This window comes from Sciurus carolinensis, chromosome 3 (genome assembly GCF_902686445.1).
Source record: "Sciurus carolinensis chromosome 3, mSciCar1.2, whole genome shotgun sequence".
In the NCBI taxonomy this organism is placed as follows: Eukaryota; Metazoa; Chordata; class Mammalia; order Rodentia; family Sciuridae; genus Sciurus; species Sciurus carolinensis.
Window position 1 is genome coordinate 42,257,834 of NC_062215.1, and position 24,502 is coordinate 42,282,335.

The window sequence follows — 24,502 nt, forward strand, 5'->3', positions numbered from 1 at the left end:
CAGAACGAGAATGTTTTTCTCTTATAAATCTGTCTTTCGTTATGACATGTCAGTAATGCCCCTTATGATGAGGAGGAAAGGTATCGCTCCCCCCTACCTCTACACCATTAAAACAGACATCCTTAACAACCTCAGGGCATTTAGCACAAAAAAAGGAAATCTGCCTAGAAATACCATATTGCATATCATCTATTTTAGTATAGCTGACTTTAACTAGTCATTGGAAACTAGTGATTATCAGATGGTAGGGAAGGAAATAAAGATAGCAAGATGTTTCTTCAAAGATGTTTCTTCAAATGAAAATGGGGGTTGAGAGGAGGGAGGAATTAAGGGACTTGGTTTGTTTAAAAAAACATTTCTTTTTCTTCAAATGTTAATATTTACCCAGTACTTTGCAATCAGGTTACATAGTAATTTGTTGTGCTACCTGCCTTTTTCTTCTACTGATACAATACAATCTTTTAAATGAACAAAGAATGAAAACATTCTTTCATAATTTCTTGTTTTTCTTTAAAACAGGGAGAATAGGGTTTCCTCCCACAAACACTTTTTTAAAGCATAGAAGGGATCAGATTAGTTGCAAAGACCATGTTTTAAATGTTCTCTTTATATAAAAAGGTATTCCTTAATTACAATCTATACTATATGATACAAAGCATAAATTAAGCTCCAAGCATGGCAACTGGGTCCTGAATGGCCCAAAAGGTCTTATTACAAAGCCAGACCACTGCTAGGCAGGCCCAAGAACTTCAGAGATGAATCTCAGAGTTGCTCCTACCCAATGTGGTATGAGTTGAGCCTCCTGTGGTTCTGGACAAGGAGAGGAGTCTCTCAGAGTTGTCCTGCAGTGTCATAGGCAGGACACCACTGGAAATTATATAATCCTCTTTATTCAGCATCTCTGAGCTCAGACTACTGTCCTTCGGTTTGGTTATCCTCCCAGACTCCACCCTTTTTGTCTATTTAACCCTACTTTGTTGCTAAAAAGAAGTGAAATGACCTAAAGGAACAGTTCAAAACAAGGCCAGATGCATGAACCTTTGAGAACTTTGGAAGCATACTTATACTCAGGCCCCATTCTAGAATAATAAAACAAGAGAACGTAGGGACCAAGCATCAGGTGATGGCACTTAAAAAACAAAAGTGAGGTCAGAAAGCAAGGTTAGAACCCAAACTTCAGGTCACACTACAGCTGGAACAAATAAATGAGTGGTTATGAGTTGAGCTTCCTGTTGGTCAAAGCAAAAAGGATTCACACTATCTACAATAGATAAACCAGATTCAAGAGATTTCCCTTGTCTGGGACCTGAGATGAATGCTCCCTCAGGCCCTCCAAAAGGAGAACATACAGCATGATGTAGCAGAGTACGCCCCCAGTTCCATAGCTCTAACTACCACAGATGTGGCATTGGCCACTTTTACCATGTCTCTCAGAGTACAGATATTCCACAAAATCAGCCTTGAGAAGGGTATCCACCTATCAGCACCCAGCTACTATTAAGAGCTGCCCACTAACTGACATGAAATCAATGCCCTAAATATAAAACACCCTACCAAACCCAGTTCTGTTCTATGATGGTAACAATGTATTTTACCTACCCTCCTGGACTCCAGCAAATAATGAAAACACAGACCTCAGGCAGACTGATTATTTTACTGAGGTAGATGACTAACAGCACTAACTCAGTATCCAGGAAAACAAGCTCTTCTATCAAAGGCTCTTCTGAAAACACAAATCTATTCCCATAACTCAGAAAGAGGGCAAAGTCCCGGAGACTGCCAAGCGTTTCTTCTACACCACTGCTCATGAGGGCCACTGCCCTCCCTCACACCTGTAGCTATGGCTGTTTACGTCACCAAGAAAGATAGGGCTTGTCCATGAGACAAGCAGTTCCAACTTACGCGGGTCTAATGGTCACCAAAATCAAACAACAAAAGATAGTCAGAAGAGATCTCTGAGCCAGACACATGCCCGTAATCCTAGCTGCTCCGGAGATTGAGGCAAGAGGACTGCCAAATTCAAAACCAGGCCTCAGCAACTTAGTGAGACCCTGTCTAAAATAAAAAATAGTGGTTAGCTCACTGGTTAAGCATCTCTAGGCTCAATCCCTGGTACCCACTCCCCTACAAAAGGTTCTGAGTCCCTTAGATACTGATGAAATACATCCAGGAGTATACCTTTCTGTTACTAAGCTAGTTCTCTGAAAATGTGATTGTTTAAATAAATGGAAAATTGCTCTCCTACCCTTTACACATCATATTTTCTTTACAATTCACACCCCATCACCAATTTCAAAATAATCAATGAACAGTTAAGTTAAAATAGCAACTATTCACAATAGCCAAAGGTAAAAACAACCCAAATGACCACCAACAGATGGATTAAAAGAAAAAAAAAAAAAAAAACCTGTGGTCTATTCAGTCAAAAAAAGGTATAAAATGATGATCCATGCTACTACAGTGTAAAAGAGACCAACCAAAAGGCTATAGTGAGATTCCATGTATATGAAATGTTCAGATTAGACAAATCCATAGAGATAAAAAGTAGATTAGTAGTTACCAGGTGTTGGGGAAGATAGCATTGGGGCTAGGCCAAACTGGGGAATAACTAATGAATGTGGATTTTTTTTTTTTTTTTTTTTTGGTGGGGGGAGTGATGAGAATTAGGACAAGGAACCCTAAATTGTTGAAGCTGGCCAGGCAGTGGTAGATACCTGTAATCCCAGCTACTAGGAAGGCTGAGGCAGGAGGATCGTAAATGTGAAGTCAGCCTAGGTAAGAAAAGTGGGAAGCCCAACAGTTTTGGGTCACTCAATGCAGATCCCTCCACAGGAGGTCACACAAAGGGTTCCTTATAACCAGAATCCCAGTTCAGACCACCAGACAGCAGTACTGAGAGTTTGGTTTGGACCCTCACACTACTAACCAACCTGATACCCAGGCCTCCGGGATCCCTGCTCAAAATTCAACTATCAGCTGGGCCCAGGAAATGTTTGGAAAGGACACTGGATCTTTCAGCAAAATACCTTTAACCCAGTGCAAACAGAGTTTACCTCCAGGGCTGGGGGACTGAAAGAAGCAGACACCCCTAAATGCAGCAGGAGGTAGATAGTGTACTTGCCAATTCATTTGGTTCTCCAACTCTCTCTACTAGGACCAGACTTGCAGGGGAGGCGGACAGGAGTCTCTACCTTGTTTCCTGTTGCATTCCCAGTGTCCAGGAGAGTGCATGCCAGAGCAATGTTTAACTACATGCTGATATGTCATTCTTTTGATGGATATGGCTCTAAAGTTACATTACAAAGACTTTCTTGTCACAAATTCCAATGCAAGAGCAAAAGGTACCAGAATGTACTAAAGTTGGAAGCCAGAAAAGGAGGGAACCAGGAGTCATGGCACAAATGGCATCAGAGATGCTGTGGAGCATAAAGCTCTTGATCAGAAAGAGAAGAAGGGATAGTATTGCCAGGCAGAGGCAGAAGAGGGGGCATCAGGATGATAGTCTGGGGCAGGAAGTGGGGGTGAGATGCAGGGGGAGAGAAGGAGAGCACAAAACAGGAAGATGGAGAGATCAATTATCCTGGACATGGGACAATGCCACAACTGAACTCTGTAAGTTCCTTTCTCCCCAGAGTGAGGACCAAAAAACTAAAGGAAATGAGTGGGCACCATGAGGAGGGCTGGGGCCCACAGAAAACTGGCACACACAAGACCCAGCCAGAGATGGCAAAACTGGCTCCAACCCACTGTTACCAGGCAACAGTGTAGCCCCCAGCTGCCAAGTGTTCTGATTTGTCCATGAAACTGCAAGTGTGGATGGCTATGTGAGATCTCCTGATTTTCATGTTGGCAAGTGTGGTAGGCAAATGATGGCCTCCCGAAGATGTCTACATCCTAATCCTGGAAGCTGAGGATATTTGAGGTTACAAGGCAAAGGCGGGGAACTAAGGTAGCAGACAGAATTAAAGGTTTCTAATCAGGTGACTAAAAAATAGGGAAAGTATCCTGGATTACCAAGTGAACTGAAGGTAATCAAGAGACCTTTGAAGTGAAGTGGGAGACAGAACAATCAGAGTCAGAGAGATGCCATGAGAAAGACAGGACAAGTAACAGCTGGCTGTGAGGACAAAAGGGGCATAAACCAATAAATACAGAAGGCCTAGAAGCTGGAAAAGGCAAGGTTGACAGATCCTCCCCTAGAGCCTCCAGGAGGAATGCAGCCATTGATGACAGCATGATCTTAGTCTCCTCTACCCTACACAAAAACATTTCTTACAGTAGCCACAGGAAATGAATACAGCACCCAGAGTTAATGTTTTAAAAAGAGGTACAGAACATGCAGCCAAACAAGACACCTACCTCTGTGGTTTCAATTCACCAACAAACATCTTTTTTCTAATCCAGACAGAGGAAAGTTAAGGCTAGGACCATCTCCTCAGTACCCAGCACACAGCCAGGGACAGTGGCTCTCTGACATACATTCTAAGTAAATAATCAGGAGGTCCCTTATCTTTACCATGTGGTCACAAAATTCTCCAGGGATTTCTGAAAAACAGAGCTGTTTAACCGCAGGAGTTTTAGTCCCAAGGGATTGGTTCACTGAAACACCAGCAAATCACAGAGGCGTCACCAGACCTTGAGAAACTGGCCTAGAGGAGGGGGTGGGACAGGAACTCCTTTCAACTCCACCCTTCTCACAGCACACAGAAAAGAGCAAGAGCTGTTCAGGTCCTCTAAAAGAAGCCTCAGCCCCTCCCTCCCAGTCACCTAAAAGGCACTCTGCTCATCCTGGCTCCCCAGCACCTTCAGCAAGGAGGCCACTCTGGCCGTGTTCAACCCATACAGAAACACTTTCAAAGTTCTTTTAGGTTCCCCACTTTCATCAGAGCAGAGCTGCTCTGCTTAGGAGTGGGGTGGAGGACCCGCAACTCTGCCCATTTACAACCAAATGACTGCATGAAAAACATGGCCACAAGTCAAATCTCACCCAGCTCTCACCAGTCCTGCCTGAACAGCCTGATCAGCCCACATCTGGGTCTCTGCCACATGTCCAGTCCTTTCTCCTCCTTACTCAGCCTGGACAGCAAGCTTCCAGGTCTTTGTACCACACAGCACCATTGGCTGGGTTCCTCTACTCTAATTTCAATATATATATATATATATATATATATTTTTTTTTTTTTTTTTTTTTTTAAACCAAGGGGAGCTTAACCCCTGAGCCACATCTCCAGCCCTTTTTATTTTTTATTTTGAGACAGGTTCTCACTAAATTGCTTAGGGTCTTCCAAAATTGCTGAGATTAGCCTCGAACTTGCAATCCTCCTGCCTCAGCCTCAAGGATCTCTGGGATTACAGGAGTACACCACTGCGCTCAGTTTTCCTTCAAGATTCAACTTTCAGATATGAAGCCTTCTCTATTCCCCAGATTCCATCGTTAGTGTCAGACACCAGTTCCTAAACTTCTCTACAAGCACCTCTCTCCTAGGGATGATGCCACCCATCCCTACATCAGGAGGCCCTCTGCAGACCCAAAACTATCTGAGGACAGAACTTACATTTTATTCATTTCTGTATCCCAGCCCAGTAGACATAATATAAATGTGCTCAATAAGCATTAAATAGTAAATTAATTGGACTGGACTATGAATGATTTTTTTCCCAAAATCCCATGCATGACATTATTACATGTATTAAATGTGCCATGTAAAACCTCATCTCCAACCTTTGACTGGTAAAGTGAAACTATCTGAATTAAGTACTCTACAATACAACCATCTTTAATAAAACTACCTTAAAGAAATGCAGTTTTTAAAAATTTTACAAGAATTGCTTGCTATAGTCATTATAATTCAGGGTGTGGGAAGGAACCTGGCTGGCAAGCTTGAAGGAACAGATAAGAACCTGCTCTGCCTGCTCCAAGCCTAGGGCTCAGGTAGAAAGGATTACCAAACAGTTGGCTCACAATCTCTCCTGCTCTCACCTTCTTTACACTCTACTAAACTAACCCCCTCCTCCAAGTTTAGCTCAGAGGCGCCAGTCTGGCTCTAGCCAGATCCCACCTCCTTGGTGGCCCTCCCTCTTTTCTGGAGCCCATCCACAGTTACTCTAAGACAACCCAGAGCCCCAGCACCCACAACTCATTACCACAAAAGCTTTCTTCTCTCTGGTTCCATTTACTCCCACATTCCAATCCCAACATTCCCAGAGGCTCCCCTGAGCACACACCTTTGTGTCTCAACCCACACAGACCATTAGATTTGTCTGGGGTACTTCTAAAAATTATTGGCTCCACCTTGATGGTCTGGGGTGGGGCCCCATCAGAGGCATTTTTAAAAAGCTTTCCAAGTCATGTGGTTTGCAGGTGCAACCAGGGATAAGATCTGCAGGCTCCCAGTATGTCAAATTCAAATTTCCCAGCCTGCACTGAGTCCCTCATCTTTCCCCAAACAAAGCTGGATGCTGGTCTCCCTTCACACTCTATCTCAGAATCTGGATCTAGCCAGCCTCATGATGCCAGTCTGGGCTAGACTCTCACCCATAGGAAGTACTTCACTCCACTGGGCCTGCCAGAGGACCCTTTCCCCAAACACTAGAGGTGGCACACACTCAATACTTACCAAACTACCTACTGCCAATAAAATAAAACCCAAGGCTGCTGCCTCATCAGAGCTGGTGGCCTTCTCAGACCTCACTGCACCCAGAAGGCATACTACCAGGTAGAGTTGCTTTAGGAGCTTGCACACATGCAGGTGGACGAGCAGAGATACACATCTGCACCTGAACCATGCCCAAGCCCACCTCAAGCTCTACCTCCTGCTGTTCCTGGATTTGAAATGCGTTCCTATCTGCCTTCCTTCCCTTTCCTTATCCTTCAAGACCTAACTCAAATCCTACCTTCTCCCTGACTCTTCCAGATTTTTCCTCCATTCTTGGCCTCCTGACAAAGAATCAAACTCATAGCTCAACACACTGCTAGCTTCTGTCTCACAAATGTTAATTTTGTCTTCTCGATTAGACTAACCTCATAATGGCCAGAAACATGCCCTTTCATTTACACCCAGCAATTTGACTCCAAAGGCCACATATTACAGATTTTCCAGGCTGATACTGACCTCAGATATTCTGCCCTATTGTCACAAAACTGTCCTTGAAATGCCTATGCTTCTAGATCTCCTGACTGCCTCTAGTAACGAAGCATAAAAATTCTTTCTCTGATTGTGGTTTCCCAAATTTTTGATCCACAGTGGAGTCATTATATCCCAGGACAGCTCTGGTATCAAACAGGCACACAGAGAGGACCCGCTTTCAAGAAAAAAAATGTGAATCACATTTAGCCTGTCAGCAATCCTTTTCTGCTATGACTGCTGGCATGGGGGATGGGGCTATCCTTTAACAGCAACATTCTGCTCACATTTATTTGTTCACTTCAGAGTCCTTAACAGTTTACAAAACAACAAACTAATCCAAATCTCCAGAGCCTCCCACAAGTGCAGGACAGGCACCAACACAGAACTATTTACCATCCTTGGATCAAGAGCTGCAGGCAGTTTTCAAACCTTGGGAAAGTGCCCACACCCCAGGCTCCTTGGGACACTGCTGAGAAAACTACCCACTGGCTGGGATGCATGTGGTAACTGCATACCAAGGAAGGAGGTTCTTTATATTTTTATTTACATGGAACTTTTTAAGCACACCAAGTTCTGCATGAATTTGATCACCCTTTTAACCACAGCATTACCAGAGCATTATTTTAGTCATTTGGTACCCGTGTATAATGTTTAGAACCAGTGTGCAGAGCTTTGGGGTTACAAAGGAAAAAGAAATGCCCCCTTCCCTCGAAGAGCAATTTAGCCAATTATTTTAACACAGCTTTGAAAACCCTTACCAGCCAGCCCACAGACTTCCTCCAGCCAACCCAGCTGGATTACCCTGAGGTCCCTGTTGGATGCATGTAGGCTGCTGAGCATCTATGAATTTACTTCTGTGGTCCTGGACAGGGAGGTGAGCTGTTGTCATAGAAATGACTTCATAAAGCTCCAAAATGAGACAGGTGTGGGACTGAATTCAGGTCCTTCAGGTCACTTGGCTAGGTGCACATGGCCAAACTCACCTCCTCTAAACTTCAGCAAGCTCATCTGTGAAATTCCTACCTCTCAAGACTGCTATGAGAGTAAAGTGAGGTAATGGGAGCACGTGGCACAATGCAGGGTGAAGGAGTGGAAATGATGTGGTTCTGAGTCTGACACAGGTGGGGCACTGATACTAACTGGAGCATTCAAAGGCTGTGTGGCCTGGGGCCACAAGTGCAAAAAGGGAAACTGATAGGCTTTACAGGACAGGCACAGATAATTAAATCAGGTACTGTGCATAAAAGGAGTAACTAGGGCCTAGTACACAGGAGACATTAAAAAACTAACTGAGCTCAGACACATACCACCCCCAATGTTTGTTTTTGATGGACAAGTTGCTAATTACCACTAGAAGCAAAAAATATATTTTTTTCCAAACTCTAAACACCAAAGAAAAATAAATTAATCTCAATTGTTAGGAGGAGGAGTAACTTCCATTAACACCAGTAGTCCATCCCTAATGGTCCCCTTGAGATTCTGCTCAAACCCATCACCACTACCTCCCCAACCTCTCTCCAAGTTGCATTTCTAAAAAGCCTCAACAGCAAACATATTCCCAGATGTGTAGGTTTGATGAACCTGCTTTTCCAACGGAAAGGCTAACTGCCTTTTTGTAGGCCACTGACATCCCACATTCCCTTCTTTAAGGAAAATGTTCCAACTAATCTACATAATGTTTAACAATAACTGTGACCACAGTCCCAAATTACAATCAAGAAATAACAAAGTGAAAATATCTCTCTGAGAACCCAAATTTCCTTTCCAAGTCACACTACCATCTTCAGAGCAATATTTATATTTCAGAGGCAAAAAGGAAGTGTCATTTTCGCATTTCCTCTGCACTACCAGTTGGTGCTAGACACCTAATGTGCCTGCTCCATCAATTCTCAGGCCAGAGTTCCCAAGTTTGGTCCCCAAATTGGCAGGATCAGTCATACTCAGAAACTGGTTAAAAACACACATTCTAAGGCATCACATACTTTATGGAAACTGCAGTGAAGCTCAGCAATGTGTTGACCCAGCCCTTTGGGAGATTCTGATGCACAAGTGGAGTCTGAGAAACACAGCAAGTCTATTCCATGAAGTCGTCATTGCTAGCCCCACTTTAGAGATGAGGCAACCAAAGCTCAGTGATGGAAGTGCCACAAGTCACCTAGCCAGGAGGCCTTCTAGTACCCACATCTGATTCCAAAGCGATCTGCCACAAGGCCATTGTAGACAAATTGTGCCATTTGGTGTTCTCAGTTACAAAACTACCACATTGTGACAATGACATTACCAAAAGCAGTGGGAGCAAGAGGAAAGATGCAGTCTGCACTTAGAAGTGATTAATTATAAATGCTTTTAAATCCACATCATGCATTAGCCCTAGATGGCCAGCCATCTCCCAGGATGAGTCTATTTTTCCCTGCTCTATTGATCAACTGGGCTACATGAACAGGAGATGGGAGTCCCTTATATTTACAGTCCTCAGTGTGCCTGATTCCTTGCACTGCTTTGAATAAAATTAAGTTACCTGTTTTGTCTCTAGAACAGGCTTAAAAGTGCTGCTATACACATTGCCTAGACCAGGACCAAGAGGAAATGAAATCAGCCAAAACCTTTCTGTGCCCAGCAACAAAGCAGGCTCCAGTACCTGGAAGCCCTGGGAAATGAGTCACCTGAAAGAAGCCAAAGCATACAGAAAACACTGTAACAATGTTGCAGATCTGGTTCAAAGAAGGCAGGGTTTTTTTTTTTTGTTTTTTTTTTTTAAATCAAACCCTAAATCTAATGTCTGTTTGATGAAGTAGCCCATTAAGTTACTGACATTCAAACTGCAGTGCTTTCATAGATCCTAAAGTTAGGAGAAAGCCAAAAAACTCATTCACAATTCCTAACTTTCTAAGAAACTGTGGTGGTGAATTCCAGATCACAGATTTATCCTATAATGTAAATGAATAATCATTATTCTGTAGCACTTTCTACATCACACAGACCTCAGTTTGAATCCTTGTTGTGCCCAGCAGGTCTTCCTACATAACTTAATCTCTCTGGGTCTCAGTTTTGCCATTCACAGATGAGTGGTAATCCCTATGCTAAATGCTGATGTGAAATCATAGGGAGATTTTTGTTTGTTTGTTTTGCTTTTGCTTTATTTTAAAAGGCTGCTAAAACAGCTTTCAAGACTTTTTACAACATGAAAGACTTAACCACTTAACTGGAAATAAGTATGGACAAATACATCCATAGATGCAAGCAATATTTAATATATACTAAATTTCACATACACTTATATCAAAGTATTTGTTTTTCTAAATTTCTCTTTTGGACACCATGAACAAGCTAATTAAGAAATAAAATTCTGCTGGGCACAGTGGCACACACCTGTAGTCCTAGCAACTCAGGAGACTAAGTCAGAAGGATCACAAGTTTGAGGTCAGTCTCAACAACTTAGTGAGCCCCTGTCTCAAAATAAATAAATAAATAAAAAGGGCTAGAGATATAGCTCAGCAGTAGAGCACCCTGGGTTCAATCCCCAGTACAAAAAAAAGAAAAAGAAAACTCTAAAGACTATCAAAAAGCTTGTCAATTTTTAAAAACTCAACAGATGGACATAGTCATTTCACAAATGCATTTGACAAAAACAAAATGTGAGAATTTCAATTATAACATCCCACATTATTTGCAGTACATCTCTTCTTCCCTGAGAGAAATGAGGGCACAGGTATAATAACATTCTTGAGTCCAACACACCTGTTCAAATGCTATCCCATCACTTACTGGTTATGTGGTCTAGAGCACATGACTTAAGCTCACTGGTTCTCAGTTAACTCATCTGCAGAAGGGGAATGTGTGACTGATACATGACTGCTGGACCAACAGTAGTGGTTTATGTAAGAGCAAAACAGAATAATAGAGCCTGTAGAAGGTATTGATAAAAATGTGTTCCCCTGCTCAAATGACTTCTCGTAACTGACTTTTACTAAGTACTTACCGTAGGTCACAGGCTGATCCAGGCCCTGGAGAAGTAAAGGAAGAGAGGGCAACCACTGGCTTGAAAGATGTCACAGTATCACAAACGCCCCAAACACACTATGTGCAAAGTGCCCCAACACTGTGTGGAGTTGGGAGGCTAGGAGAGCAGAGCAAGAGGGACCCAAATACCAGTGGAGTTCACCAGCAAAGTCTTGACAGAGAGGTTTGTTTAAACTGAACATATGAGTTAAAAGTTCAACCAACAAATGGGAGTAGAACTACAATTCGTCACATCCTCTCCAACCACAAACCACTAAATCCAAGTTCTCTGACTTCCCCAAGGCTCAGGGTCACCAGGTATTTATGGCACAAAATAATTATTCACACCCCATCAATATGACAGAAAGGTTCTGGGAAGGAGTGAGAACAACTGCCAGAACACTTAGAAAAACTTTAAGGCTCATCCCAAAAGCAATGACAATGACAATGACAATTCATTCTCTTAGCACTTTAGTCCTCAAAGAACTGAAAGTTACCAGTCCTCCTAATAAAATTTTAAAAAACCCAAAAGACCCTTTAACTTTAGGAAAGCCAAAGCATTAAAATAAATCAGAGTCCCAACAACTTTTCAACTACTTTTCCAGGACTCTTATCAGAATCGCCGTTCTTAGGAAATCCATGCCTCATTATGAAAGAAGATTACATAAGAGGCAACCATATTTCTACAGTTTCTAAAGGATGGGTCAATTTTCAAGATTGCTAACCATGCTAGGGATTATCATATAAAAGTTGCACGTTTCCTCACACTTCAAATGCTGGGTGGAAGAGAGTTCTCACGGAGCTCCCCATCCCTCCAGCTCAGGGTTCAGGGGAGGCAAAAAGCCTCAGGAGAGACAGGTACATCCCACAGGACTATCCAAACTTGCTCTTGGTCCAGAGACTTGTGGGATGCAGGCAACCCTGAATCATGCCTTAGAATAATTTACACTTTCCCAAACTCTTTTATAGATTTTTGTTGTTGTTGCACTGGATTAATTAAATCCAGAGGCACTCTACCACTGAGCTATATCCCCAGCACTCCTTAATTTTTTATTTTGAGAGAAGGTCTTGCTAAATTGCTGAGGGCTTCAAACTTGTGACCTTTTCTACCTCACCCTCACCAGTAGTAGCTGTGCATCATCTCACCCAGATTTCCAGACTCTTTAATAACCAATGCCCAGGGAGAGATGAAGACAACCAGCCCACTTTTAAAACAAGGAAACAAACTTCAACAATGTAACATAAAAAGCAGACAAAAGCTGACATCTAGTTGTATTTCACCAACACATCATTTGTCCGAAACACAAGTACCTGAACAAGTACCAATCAGAAACACACTGTAGTACCTTTTGATGTTCATTTAAATACAGATGAAAACTTAATTATCAGTGCAAAGTCAATCACTGTGCAGGATTCGGCATATGATTCTGTCAGTACCTATCATTCCATCTCTAGAACTACAAGATGCCAAATCTTCATTATATTATGTAATGGAGGGGTGCAGATAATTAAAATTCACCTTTTCCAATCAGTTCAATCCCCTCTTCTAATCCCTTCTTCCACAGGGTATTTTCTGGAAGTGGAAAGGAAGCATTCAAACTCCTCATCTTTTCCTGCCCACTTTCTTGTGTGAATGTTAAAAAAAAAAAAAAAAAAAAAAAAAGTCAAGCGATGGGGGGGTGGTTTCTGAACATCTCTCTTTCAAAATTTTCTTAATTGTCATAGGGAGTCAGTTTCCAGCTTTGGCACTGACACAGCATCACTGAGTGACCTTGGGCAGATTACTGCATCTCTGGGCCTCAGTTTCTCCCATAAGAAACTCAATGAGGGTTTTTAAGCCCCCTCCTCTCTTAAAGCACAGATTTCAAATATGTCCCCAAGGCAGCACACAGTGAAAGGGCCTGCCGGTCTGAGTCTGGGGTCATGGAATGAACTTTCACAGGCCCTGCTGGGGTATCAAGGGAGCTTAAGCTGCCTCCTGCAAAGACACTGGGCCAACTTCAGGTCGCAAACAAAAACCTGTTGGCATGGACTCCTCTAGGAAAGGCCTGCCTCTCCCAACGCGCTGGACTCCCGCTGCCGGGGAGCCGCCCCATGGGAAGAGGGAAGGCTGGCCCCCACGCACCATTCACCCATTCTGATTAGCCGAGCACGACCGCCGGGCCAGGTCTCTGCCATCCCACGCGGAACAAAAGGCAGCTGGAGCCTGGCTCTGCCGCCCCCGTCCCCTCTGTGCTGTGCTAGTGGGGGCTGGGGAGGGGGAACCTAGTCCTCCGAGAAGGAAAGGGGGCCCCCGCTCCAGCCTGAAGGAGAGGGAAATGAGTCGGGATCCTGGACAGAGAAGGGGACCCTCCTCGGATCCCTAGAGGGAGGTAGGGCTGTGCTCTGCATGGGGGCGGGAGGGAGACCAGGCTGGGCTCTGGAGGCAGGGGCGCCTGGCCCGGAGAGGAATGTGCTCTGGGGAGAGGGGCGGGGTTGTTCCAAACCGAAGGGAGCTCCCAGATCTGAAGAGAGCGTACGGAAGCCCCGGACTCCGAGAATATGAAATGAAGATGTTCCAGATAGGGAAACTGCGGGGGGTGGGGGGTATGTCTTGCAGCGGAAAGAGGGATCCAGATGGGAAGGGGGTCCATGCTCCAGTCTGTGGGGCGGGCCTAGTTAGAAAGAAGAGGGTCCCGCCCAAAGCGGTGTCAAGCTGTGGCGGCAGTGGTGCATGCTCTGGGGGTCTTGCTAGCTTAGGGGAAGCCTGTGCTCTGGGGGCGTCCGCGCCCTGGGGAGGGGGAGGGCCCGTACCCTGTGGTCCTGCTGCAGCACACGAGCCCCTCAGGTCCCAATCACCTCCGCTCTTCCTGTCCGGCGCGAAAGCGCGGCTGGAGCCTCTGGGAGCACTGGAGAGGCGGGAACGACCGGAGCCCGCGGAGCCGCCGCTGCCGCCGCGTCTGGCTCCGTTTGACACCCACACACCAGCCAACATGGCGGCCGGGAGGGGGCGCGCCGGCGGCGTGCGCGCGCCCGGCGGCCCCGCCCCTCCGAGCCCGCCGAGGCCCCGCCCCTGAGACCCCGCCGGCGCCCCCACCGAGGCCCCGCCCGCTTGCTCCGGCGCGGTAGCCCAAGCGTGGCCGGGCCTCCCAGACCCCGCGAGGACCCGCCCACTCACGCGTGTCCCCTGTTCAGTGCTCAAGTACACACTACCGGCAGAGTCCCACGGCGCCCGCTACCATCGCCCGAATCCCATAGACGACCCCCTCCAAACCCTGACTCGCACACAAGCCCTGGCAAATTCGTACCCAAACCTACACATTCTGCAATGTTCATTAAGAACTTTATAAATCCTGCCGCCCTATATTCCTCCTGAAGTCCACACACTCATGACTGTCACCCACACGCATAGACCCTTGCCCCACTACACTCTAAAACGCTTCTTGCCCTGGCAGTTGAAAATATTGTAAGGGTTCATCCTTCTCTAGGAAGGCGGAGACTGAAAGGGGAGCCTCCCAGGGCACTGGTTATGGGAGAATTCTTGAGTTAAATGTTGTGTTCACTTTGTGAAAATTCACTGATCTGCCCTTTAGATTTGTATTCTTCTAAACGTGTATCGTATTTCAATAAAATATACTAAAAACTACTCTGGGAAGGGGTCCATAGGCTTCAGTAGACTGCCTAAGGTTTACAGACACCCCTCTTACAGGTCTACATGGGGTGTGTGTGTGTGTGTGTACACATGGCTGCATAAGAAACATCAAACCACCTCTCCTTCTTGGTTCCACAAGGCACCTCCTATGTGCCCAACAGTGTGTTGGGACACAGGAAGAGACAACCCCAAATGCCGGGAATGAGAGGGGAGTCTGGCACAAGCAAGGTTCCTGGGAGAGGCTTTCAGAGGAGTGAAACTGGAGGCTGAAACTTAAAGCTGACTAACCTGTTCTAACCTAGGTGGGAGTCAACAGAGACCCCCTCACAGGTGCATCTGGGACATGAATCAGGGTTTTTAGGAGGGCAGAGGACACCATCCCTGTTGCCAGGGTGACATCACACTGTTCCAAACTCTGACTTCAGGGAAGCTGTGCCCAGCAGGGCCACTCTGCCCTTGCTCCCTTAAGCAAGTCACTACACTTCTCTGAGCCACACGTTCATTTTCCTATAAAGAAGTCAAATGGACAATTGTACCCCTTATGGGTCTTACAAATTGGGATTTAGAATTATTTTCTTAAACAAAAATACAATAAAGATTCGGAAGGAGGGACCCTAACACATCTGCACACCCACCTGGCCACTTTTCCTTTGAAAAATCCCAACTCTGGGAAGTTTTAGATGCTAGACATCCCTCCTTAGGATTACCTATCCTTCCCACTGTTTGGTGTCCCTTTTCCACCAGGAGAGTGAATCACACTTCATGTGCCTATCTTGCAGTGGGAACTGCCACTCCATTTTAAACTTGATCTACCAGGTAGGGACAGAGAAGTATATGTGGCTTTCCTTCCCCATCATAAGTTCACAGTCAATGCTCCAAAAGACAGGTTAACAAGAGAAAAGTATAACAAATTTATTTAATCAGTGTCTTACGTGACATCATAGCCTTCAGAATGAAGACTGCAAGACACAGGGAAAGCTATTTTTATGCTTAAGTTTGATAAAGAATGAGCAGCCCTGTAGAAATGTGATTGGATAAAAAGAGAATGACCTAAGGTAATAGACTGAGTGAAGAAAGTAGCAAACCCTGTCTGTTCAGGTTATTCTTGGTCTCTGAGTAGCATTCCTTCCTCCAAGGTATAGGATAGGACCCTTTCTAGAATGAGGGTCTTGTGACCTACTATCAGACAAGGTAGGTTATAAAATTTCTCGATGGCCAGCTCTTACACAAGAAAGGCAGAGAAAAAGGTAGAGTAGTGTGTCTAGGTTTTATGGCTGACTTTGGTGGATAGGGGTACGAGTTCCTATGATCTGCATTCAGGGAGAAAGAGAAGCTGGAGAAAGAAAGGCAGAAAAAGATCAGAAAGAGACTTTGCTTATGAGCCTTTCCAATATCCTTCAGGTCAAAGTACTCAGCATGCCAAACTGCCATACATCAGGGCATTACTTTCTAAGCCCCAACAACCGCCATCAAAGTAGAATGCCCTCAACCAGATCAACATTCCTTGTGAGCCCCTGGTCTTTGCTAGAACTTCAAGGAGTGCAGAACTGTGCACAGAAATCACGAGGCTACCACCATTTACAACTTCAGATGAGTTATAACACAAAACTGATGTGTGGTCTAGGATCCACATATATTATCCCAAACCAGCACTCTCTGATCTGTATGACAGAACTTCCTGCCCCTCCCCCAACTTGGCAGTGTTGGGGATATAACCCGGGACCCCCTGCACATGCTAGACAGGAACTGTACCATTGAGCCACACCCCCTCCCTAGAACTTCCTTTGATGTTGGGCACTATCCTCTATCTGTGCCATCCAATGGGGTAGCCACCAGTTACATATGGGTAATAAACACCTGGTTTGTCATGTATGACTAAGCTGAATTTTTTTAACTTTATTTAATTTTCATTCATTTACATTTAAATTGGTCACATGTGACTAGATGCTACCATAGTGAACAACACTGGTCAAAAACCTCATGAGATTCTACAAGGTGCATATTCCATTGTCCACAGTTTAAAAAAAAATAATAATAAGGTTTGGAGAGAGTTTGGCCACAGGGATGGATTTTTCTCTAGGCAAAGTCTACTCCCTACACCACTCAGCAAGCAAGTGTGTGTGCAGCCACAGAGATAAGCTGTGTGCTTTGGAAAGAGAGCTGGATACAGATAAAGAGGTGATGAACTAATAATACAGGACAGGAAGTGAGTTGGAGAGCAAGAGACTGGGCCAGCCTGAGGAGGTGGGAGAAGGATTTTTACACCCAGCCAGAAGCCCACCACCCTCTCACAAGGTCAGAGGCAACATTCCTCCATTCCTCCAAGTCATTCCTCCTTCCCAATCCCCCACTTCCTTAATTCATTCCCATGAAGATGCCTTGAAGTCAACAGCCTTATTGCCAGATGAGGAAACTGAGGCAGTGTGTGACAGTGCTGGGATTCAAATTCAGGTTCTGCCAAGTTCAGAGAGTATAAGCGTTCTTGGAGAGAAGAGTACAGAATAAACCAGATGCTTTGCTGTGCATAAAGCAACACAAGGGCACAAGGGCTGCCCTTTCAAGAATCTGGAGGTTTGTTCTTGTGAAGAATGAGGTGGAATGACTGGGACTGGCCAGAGGGGTGAAGAAGATATAGGCCAGAGATTTCTCTGAGATTAAGGGAGGAGGGTTTTAAGGAAGGAGAGACTGGGAAGAAGGCTTGCTTGGGCAGCAGGGAAAGGTTGCTTGCCCAACAGAAAGCATTGCCTAGTGAAGGAGGTCCTAAACCCAGGGTGGAAGTGTAATTCCAGCAACTCAGAGCCTAAGACTGGAGGATTACAAGTTCAAGACCAGCCTGGGTAACTTACTGAGACCTTGTTTCAAAATAAAAAACAAAAGGACTGAGAATGTAACTCAATGGTAAAATGCCTCTGGGCTCAGTCCCCAGCACCAATAAATAAATAAATAAATAAACAAACAAACAAACATTTTTTTTTTTTCAGTTTTGGAGACTAAACCAAGGGCCAAGACCATGCTAAGCACCTGCCACCACTGAACTACATTCCTAGTTCCACTAAACCAATAATTTTGCTTGAATTTACATAACGCTTTTCTTCCAAAGCACTTACCACATTTGATAAACAAGTTTTAGTGATCTTCACCAGTTTTCCTCCCTAGAGTGTAATGTGTATTATAAAAACAGCATCCACATAATACATAGTTTCTGATCTTATGATGCACCTTTTCTGTTTCTTATTGACCATTAATCTTCAAGCTTTTTTCCCTACAGAGAAGATTCCAAACAAGACAGATCATTTTTTAAACTTTTTTTTTCAAGATCCAACTTGGACTACTACATGGACTAAACATGTTACACCCATTATTTCATAAACACTGTACAGGAAAGGCATACTTACTCCATTTTACAGATGAGCAAAGTGTAATGCAGACAGGGGCCATACCTGGTGGCCCTGCTAATGATTGTGAGGTTGATATTTTCACAAAAGTCAGTTTGAGTCAGGGATGGTATCTCCCCACTGTGCACTACCATCCTCCTCAGAGGACCCCTTCTTTGGAAATGTACATGGGACCTGTCTGCCAGAGACTCAAGGCATGATCTGAGAAGACCATAGTTCCTTTCTGGTTTCAGAAAGGTATTGTACTTGCTTTTTCAGAAAATTTACAGACAAGCTGGACACACTTCATAAAGCTTTCAGCTTGGGTAGAGTTAAAACATTGCCATCCAAAACTATAACCCAAAGAAGTCTTCTCAGAAGAGTGACATTGGAATCCAAGTGTGGTGGTGCATGACTATAATCCCAGAGACTGGAGAGGCTAAGGCAGGAGGATCCCAAGTTAGAAGCCGGCCTCAGCAATTTAGTGAGACCCTGTCTCAAAACAAAAAGTAATAACTGGCTGGAGGTGTGACTCAGTGGTAGAGTGCCACTGGGTTCAAACCCCAGTACTAAAAAAAAAAAAAAAAGAAAAAAAAGAAAGCATTTGAGCTGAGCCTGTAAGGGTGACAAATTATTAGCTAAGCAGAGAGGAGGTGATAGCAACTTAGGCAAGGGGGACAGGCAGGGGGGACAGGCTGAGCAGAGACCAGGAGGCAAGAAATCATGGATCAGTGATGTCATGTAACTGGACCATAGGATGCATAGAAGAAAGGTGAATCTAGGGAGAGATGGCTGGAATTTGATGAGTTAGAAGTTCTGCAGCTTTTGAGAGCACCTTACTTTTTATCATTCCCAGAAGTGGGCATAGCCCTGGCAGAAAATGCCCTCTGTCCATAGTGATTGGTCTGGGGATGGGCATATGACCCAGGCCCAGCTAATAAGAGAATTTCCTAGGACTTTAGCTAAAACCATCAGGAAAGAGGCACTCTCTGCTTCTGAGATTGTCAGCAACAAGGATCATGGAAGCCTGGAGCTACCAGGAATCCTCTTTATCATCTCACAGGAACAACACCTCCTGTTCAGATCAGCCCAGGAACCAGGGAACCAGAGCCAATGGGGTCAGGCTAGTGTCACGGCAGACGTCTTTCTTTCTTCCTTTCTTTTATTTATTTGTGTATTTTTGAACTGGGGATTGAACCCAGGAGCATTTTACTAATGAGTTACATGACAAGCCCTTTTTAAATTTTGAGACAGGGTCTCATTAAATTGCCCCAACTGGCCTTGAACTTGAAATCCTCCTGCTTAAACAGCTTCCTGAGTAGCTAGGATTACAGGTGTGTACCACTACACCCAGCCTCGAGGACATTATTGAAGGAGAAGACAATAAAACAGAATTGTCTGATATGTTGGGAAAAAATTGCTCGAATTCTCCAGTCTTCCAATTTGGATGCTTCTCTATGTAGACACTACCATATCTGGTTCCTTATAGAGGCCAGGTGTGGTGATTGAAAATATAGGTCCTTGGAACAAAGAGTTCTGGATTCAGATCCAGACTAGGTCACTTCCCAGCTGTGTGACCAAGATCACATAGGTCGTTGTTCCTCTCTGAGCCTCAAGCTACCCTTTTCACTCCACCAAGATGATGGATAGAAAGTCAATGCAGAGAAGGCACTTATAAATTTATGACTCAGGGCGGTTAGAGGTGTGCCAAGAGGGCTGGACTTTTTGTACTGCAGGAGGCTTGAGGAAAAGGCTGACGGAGTGGAGTAGCAGAATCTACCAGTCAAGCCAGAGACCGTGGAACATGAACAATCTCCAGGCCAGCCCTCCCTGCTTCCTTTGTGCTCATGCATGCAACCACTGCTACCTGAGTTCCTCTTCTACAATGCTGGGAACCTGGAACTGAGGCCACAGCTCTGTCCCAGGGATCATCAGTCTTTAGGAAAGTTTAGCACAAATATAAACACTGAAAGACCAACACGTAGGGGTCCAGAAAGAGGGCAGGAGGCCAGTGACTCAAGAGGTGAGAAAATCAGGCCCATTTCAACCTAGAAAAAAGTTTCTACCAGATTATTTTCTTTCTTTTGCCTCTTTGCCTTTTTCTGATTTCCTTTCTCCCTCCCTTTTCCTTCCCCATTTGTCTCCCTTTCTTCTGCCCTTACCTCTGTTACTTTCTTTAATCCAAAAGAAATTCAAGTTGAAGATATAATGCAAATACCATTATTAATTTTTGTAAGAGTGCTTAGCTGAGAGGCTCTGAGCAAAAAGATAAGAACAAAATTACACCTCCATCCTCTCCATCTGGGCTTCTAGATATGAACCTCCCACACGCCCAGGCAAAGGCAGAAGGGATAGGCCAGCCAGCTGGCACCTGTCCCCCTCCCTGCCAGCCCCTTCCCATCCCTGGATTCAAGTGTTCCTCATGACTACCCATTGAATAGATGGAGAATCCAAGCTCTAGAGTGGGGAAAGGATTGGCCTCTCTGGCTCATCTATGGGCACTGTTTTCCAGACATCCTGCCCTAGTCCTGCCAATTGTCTGGGACCCCTGAGATGACCCACCTCTGAGCTTTCGTGTGTGCTAGTCCTTCTGCCTGGAACAACCTCTCCATCCCTCAGGGCCCTTCTCTCAGGTGACCTGACTGCTAACAGGGTTTAGGGTTCAGGCAAGTATCTTGTCCTGGGAGCCTTTACCCCTGGATGGTGACACCTTGTTTAGGATCACAGGTTACCCTGTGATCTGGAAGCTTTGTGAGGGAGGGTAGCAGCTAGTTTTTGTTTGTCTGCGTTTCTGACCCCTGCAAGTTTCTGACCACTAAGAATAATGCCAGAGTATGTGTTGAGTCAAGAGAGGAAGACACAACAGCCCTGTTGGGAGCTACTCTGTAAGACACAGCTTAACTGAATATCGTTGGGGGCTGCACCTGGCACCTCACACCATGCCATTGCAGGCTGAAGACAGAGAGATTCTGGAGTGAGTTCAGTCTCAGCCCCACTGCTGGTGATGTCAGGCATGTGCTGGAATGTGCTCTGAGCCTCAGTTTCCTCATTTCAATTCTGGGGTCCTCTCCAGCTGGCAGGTCTTATAAGAAAGACCAAATGAGATCATGTCAGCCCCTCCCAATCCCTTAAGGACTTTGGATGGCAGTCAGAACCAGATCCACCTCACTTCCATGGACAGAAATCCCTGTTCTTCCCATCTTATCCTCTCTCCTCCCCTTTTTCCCTTGCAAACTACCTCCCCTACATGACCCCTTGCCATTACCTCTGCACGAAATGCCTTTCCCTCAGACAGCTCAATGCCCATCCTCCATTCCCTTCAGGCCAAGGACCACTAAGATGATGTTGCCCCCATCCAAGCATGCCCCACTCTCCAGCCCCTCCCCTGCTTTATAACACCCGTATCATGTCGTATACTAATCTTTTTTTTGCTCTCTCCCCTCCATGAGAACAGGGGCTTGCATTTGTCTTGTTCATGGCAGTGTCCCCAAAACCTAAATGAAGGCTCAGCACACAACGGGTGCTTACTCAAGATTTGGAAAGCAACTAGATAAATGAATGACCCAGAGAGGTGCTTAGGAACTGTGTCCTTTGCCTCCCACTGAGGCTGCACCCTTCAGGAGTCTAGGTTCCTGCTGCTGGATGGAGTCAGGACCTGGGGCAGCAAAATGTCCATCCAGAGGGCAGATGGACCAAGGCACATGGACTTTTGTTCATGGTATGCAGGGCTGGGTTTAGGGGTGAGCCTCTAGCTCCCATATGGGGTGTGGATAAACCTTGCTTTTCCTTTGCCAATAACTACAGGGTACACTGCTAACTGGTGACCCAGGTCCTCTGGTTTTTCCCCAGAGCCCTCCAAAATCTTAGTCCACCAATTCAAAGACCTCTGGACAGAAGGGATGAGAAGAGGTCTACTCACCCCAGCCACTTGTCTCTTCTCTAGTACCAGAGCCCAGAGAGGTCCATGACTGGGGCTGAAGTCACACGGCAGGTTTAGGACAGAGCTGGAGAGGACTTGGGACACCTGTGCCAGCAGGGGGTGTCCCTATGTTCCCTGGGATTGACCCCCAAATTGTAGCTGTGACCAGGCCAAAGCGTCAGAACCCCAGCAGCCATCCAGTTGTTGATGCAGAGGGCAGAAGATTCCATGGGATCCTGTCTAATGCACTGTGTGAGACAATTTCTAGTCCCAGTCACTGACCGCTTCTCAGTTGGGCCAGCCCCAGCCACGACATATACAGACCTCACTCCCATTTCTGAGAAAATAGAAGTCATGGCTTCCCCTCAGCTTACCCCACCCTCCTCCTCTTCCTGCAAACTTGAGTCACAGCTGCCTTGTCAACTCTGGGGATATCTGAGTCAGCCTGGCTGGGGTTCCAATCCCAGCACCACCCCTACCAGCTGTCACCCTCTGGGCAGCCTCCAAACCTTGCTGAACCTCCGTTTCCACATCAATGGAATGAAGGCGTGAAAGTGCCTACCTCACTGGGTGACGCAAGGACTGAGTGGGCTGCTTCCCTGTGCAGGGTCATTGCATGCAGTAGGTGCCCAATAACAGGGACACCATCAGAGACCACTAGAGCGCCCCTTGCTGGGCACTTCCACATGCAGTCCTCTTTACCCTTCACAAGAATTCAATGAGGAAGGCATATATATCTTCATGATCCCATTTTACAGATGAGGAAACCAAGGCACAGAAAGGTGAAGTCCTTTGACCCTAGTCACAAATGGGCTAGTTACTGATAGGCTGGGGATTTGAGCCCAGAGACTGTGTTCTGTCCCACTCCCTCCACAAATGGGGGCCCTCCCTCTGCCCCAGTGTGTGCTGAGAATGTCACAGTCTTTGGTGTGGCCTATCTTCATAATGTCCTTACGTGATGGAGATTACAAGGGGGCTCCATTTTATAGATGAGTAGGTACTAGGGTTTGAATGTGGGTTGTCCCCTCTGAAATTCACACTGAAATTTAACTGCTGTTGTATACTGCCAGGGAGTGAGAACTTTAAGAAGTGATTTGTGGGGCTGGAGATGTAGCTCAGTGGTGGAGCTTGGCCCTGGGTTTGACTCCCAACACTGAAAAAAAAAAAAAAGTTTGAGGATAATGTGAGGTTGAGGCAGGAGGATTGCAAGTTTGAGGCCAGACTTGGCAACTTAGTGAGAATCCATCTCAAAATAAAAAATAAAAAGGGCTAGGGCTATAACTTAGTGGTAGAGAAGCCCTGGCTTTGATTCCCAGTACCAAAAATTTTAAAAAGAAAAGAAAGGAAGTGATTTGAGCTGGGGATATAGCTCAGTTGGTAGAGTGCTTGCCTCGCAAGCATAAGGCCCTGGGTTTGATCCCCAGTACTGTAAAAAAATAATAATAATAATAAAATAAATATATTTTTTAAAAAAGAATGAATGCCATTCCCACAGGACTGGGTCAATCCTCCTGGTTGTGTGTACTCACTGTCACAGCACTAGATTAGTTGCCAAGAGAGCAGATTGCCATGTGAGGCAGCCCCTCATTTGCCTCTTCTGTACCTGCCTATTTGCCCTTCTGCTTTCTGCCACAAGAATTCCTTCATGATGCCTGCACTATGACCTCGGACTTCCCAGCCTTCAGAACCATGAGTCAATAAACCTCGGTTCTTTACAAATTACCTAGTCTCAAGTATCTTGTTATAGCTACAGAAAACAGACTAAGATAGTAAGCTGAATCACCGAGAAAGGATGTGACTTGCCACAGACCACATGGATACTGAGTATCAGAACCAAGATTAAACCCATTTCCCATCCTAGCCCAGAATGACCCTCTTGTTCTCTAATTTCCCCCAAGAAGCCAGACTTGCCTCTGTCCCTGGCTATGACTTGGGTTTCTTGTCCCTTCTCTGCCTCTACCTGCTGGCTGGGCTGGAGCCCTCCAATCTTCAAGGAGCAGGGCCATGGGGCAATTTAGGGGATGCCTTTAAAACCAGAGAAGCCCAGTTTCTAATCCTAGTGCTTTTACTTCTTAGCTATGGGATTTTAGTTGAGTTCCTACACTATGCCTCAGTTTCCCCATTTATAAAGAGGTACCTCACTTAGGTGAGGGGGCCTGATAAATGAAGTGTTCAGCACATTAGTAAGAGTTCCATGTATGCTGAGGCTGCTGTTCCAGCTATCCAGGGTGGGCTCCCTTAATTTCCTAGGGGTTCCAAGGAAGGAAGGGAGAAAGTTAAACCTCTTGACCTTTCCAGAAAAAGTAATTTTCTAAAATCAAATTCTCCCCTTGCTCAAAAACTTTTGGTGGTGGTTCCCCGTGACCAGGAAACTCTCTGAGAACCTCCCCCCCCCAACCCCAAATCCTCCCTGTGAGTCTGACTCCAACCTATAATTCTAGTGCCAAGGTTG

General features: G+C 45.4%; 1 protein-coding gene across 11 annotated transcripts in view; it reads right to left on the minus strand.

The window, feature by feature from the left end:
• Epn2 (epsin 2) overlaps positions 1 to 22,072 on the minus strand; it is a 93,400-nt gene extending 71,328 nt beyond the window's left edge. For 4 of the 11 annotated variants that reach the window (XM_047542984.1, XM_047542983.1, XM_047542982.1 and 1 more), the window contains exon 1: positions 13,920 to 14,043. The gene's annotated coding sequence lies outside the window, so the exon portion shown is untranslated. Of the gene's footprint in view, positions 1 to 4,359; positions 4,578 to 12,645; positions 12,668 to 13,919; positions 14,087 to 22,050 lie in introns of those variants that run through there. The other 7 variants (XM_047542979.1, XM_047542981.1, XM_047542977.1 and 4 more) reach the window with 7 other exon arrangements.
• Between the last annotated feature and the right edge of the window lie 2,430 nt (positions 22,073 to 24,502).